This window comes from Colobus angolensis, unplaced genomic scaffold (genome assembly GCF_000951035.1).
Source record: "Colobus angolensis palliatus isolate OR3802 unplaced genomic scaffold, Cang.pa_1.0 Scaffold484, whole genome shotgun sequence".
In the NCBI taxonomy this organism is placed as follows: Eukaryota; Metazoa; Chordata; class Mammalia; order Primates; family Cercopithecidae; genus Colobus; species Colobus angolensis.
In genome coordinates this window covers 201,425-203,982 of record NW_012118310.1, presented here as the reverse complement: position 1 = coordinate 203,982, position 2,558 = coordinate 201,425, and the positions used below count along the sequence as shown (strand labels likewise).

The window sequence follows — 2,558 nt, the reverse complement described above, 5'->3', positions numbered from 1 at the left end:
TTTTTTTTTTTTTTGAGACAGAGTCTTACTCTGTCATCCAGGCCGGCGTGCAGTGGTGCAATCTCGGCTCACTGCAACCTGAGTAACTGGGATTACAGGCGCCCACCACCACGCCCGACTAGTTTTTATATTTTTAGTAGAGACAGGGTTTCACCATATTGGCCAGGCTGGTCTCAAATTCCTGGCCTCAATTGATCTGCCTGCCTTGGCCTCCCAAAGTGCTGGGATTACAGGCGTGAGCCACCATGCCTGGCCAGAATTTTCAGAACTCGAATGACCACACTGATGGGTTCATGAAACTGCTGACCAAGATCAAACAGAACAAGAATAAATTACATGGCGATGAATAAACCAATGACATTTATTTGTTTATTTAATTTTATTGTAGAGATAGGTTCTCACTATGTTGACCAGGCTGGTTTCAAACTCTTGGCCTCAAGTGAACCTCCCATCTCAGCCTCCCTAAGTGTTACAGGTGTGAGCCACTGCACCCAGCCAGGATAATTTTTGTATGTTTTGTTTGAAACATTGCTGGTTCTTTAATGTTTTGTTTTCCAGATTTAAGGAAGCTTTTTTTTCTCCTCTCTTTTAAGCTATCCATAGCTTGCAGCAGTTTGGTGAAGTATGCCTTTGTAAACAAAAGTGAAACAATTACTTTTTCTCTCTACCTTATCCTTCCATAATTAAGAAACTATTCATGAGTATTTTTATTTTCATGGCAATATGTTTATTTACATAAGTTCAGTAAGAACCTGTTCTCTTTGTAACAGGACACAATTGGAAATGCTGTTTATATTACCAAGGCTTTGACTGGAATGCCGTATTTTCAGATATGGCCAGACAACTTTAAGTAACTAAGGATGACTTTATGGAACCAATAAAGCCCTTGGGGAAAAATGAGTTTGGGCCGGGCACGGTGGCTCAAGCCTGTAATCCCAGCACTTTGGGAGGCCGAGGCAGGAGAATCACTTGAACCCGGGAGGCAGAAGTTGCGTGAGCTGAGATCGCACCACTGCACTCCAGTCTGGGCAACAGAGCAAGATTCTGTCTTTAAAAAAAAAAAAGAAGAAGAAGAAGAATCACTCTGTGTCCAGAAAAACTATAGGTGGTGGATACGGAGTGAGGACCAAAGGTGACAGTAAAGAGACTTAGAGGTTCACCAGGTAGGCTGGACCAGGATGTTAACTTGGAGGTGGTGGAAAACGGTCTGTGCTTAGAAATAGAAGGTGAGTTGACAGGGCCTCTTTAGGACTGCAAGAAGGTGTAAGAAAGAGAGGAATCAAAGGGACTTTAGACAGGCCAAGGAATGTTTTGGCATGGGTGAAGATTTGAGTTTGGTTTGGATATGGCTATTTGGCACCAGAGTAACACACGGAGATATAGAAGAGGTGGCCAGAAACACCAGGCTGGAGCCTAGAAGGGAGGCCAGGGCTGGAGCTGTTAAGACGTCAAGGAAAGTTGGCACTAAAGCCAGGAGGCTGGATGACATCACAAAGGAGGGGGCTACAACAAGAGAGTCTAAGACTGGGCAAGCCAGCCAGAAAGTACATTTCCTACCCCAAGGTCATGGTGAGACTACAAAACAGCCCCTGGGAAGTGCTCCACACAGTGCCTGGCCGCAAAGGGCTCAAAGGGGAGCTCTCTGCCCATAGGCCTCCCCACTGCTCCAGCTGACCAAACACCGGATGCAAACCCTGCCTTGCCAACAGGACCATCAGACAGGAACGGGCTCACAGCAAGCTTCCCTGGACCCCTGGCACGGGGAGAAAACCCATACACTTCGACAGCACCTTTCTTCCTAGTCCACTTGCTGTGCTGGCTAATCGAGGCACTGGCTGTGACGGGCCAGCACCAGTGCCAGCGCCAGCGCCATGGATGCTGCCTTTTGGTCAAGTCTCTCCCGCAGCAGCCTCCCGCCCAACCCAGCGGCAGTATGACCTCATCCGTTCCTTTTGTCATCCTCCAACAGGCCTCACATGCCGCACTTAGAGGCAACACTGGGTACCCCGCGCTGGCCATTCACTCCCTTTTGTGAGTGAAGGCCTGCAGCAGGGTTTGGGCCACTCCCACAGCCAGGAGTCTAGTCTGGCCAGGAAACAGTGGATCCTCGCCTGGTGGTTGGCCTTGAACAGTCGACAGCCATAGACGGGACTGCCGTGCAGGAACAAGGTACATGCAAGCATGCAAAAAGGCAAATCAGAGTCCTGCCACAAGAGAGCCAAGTCCATCGGTTGACACTAGACAGACATCACTGTCAACAGGTTGCCACCTTCCATTTATTTCCGCCATGCTCATTGTTACAATAAAACCGTATCCCCATTATCTACGTGACACTCAACCCGTGAGCATTTGATGGACAAAAAGACTTAGGCGACTTCTTGGATTTCCCAAACTGTGTTAACGCCGGCAGGGTCCCAGGCGAGCACTGTCCCTGTCCACACCTTTCCCGCCTGAAGGCGATGCTAGGCTTCGGGCCCGCGGGGAGAGGAGCCTCTTTACCCGGGCGGACAGCGACGAGAGTCGGCAACGCCTGGGCCCGGGGCCAGCCCCCCAGCCCC

The 2,558-nt window shown here is 49.6% G+C and overlaps 1 protein-coding gene across 1 annotated transcript in view; it reads right to left on the bottom strand.

Moving 5' to 3' along the window:
- The window catches only part of DGCR8 (DGCR8 microprocessor complex subunit), a 47,711-nt gene extending 45,153 nt beyond the window's left edge, over positions 1-2,558 (bottom strand). The window contains exon 1 of the mRNA XM_011959165.1: positions 2,442-2,558. The gene's annotated coding sequence lies outside the window, so the exon portion shown is untranslated. The remainder of the gene's footprint in view (positions 1-2,441) is intronic.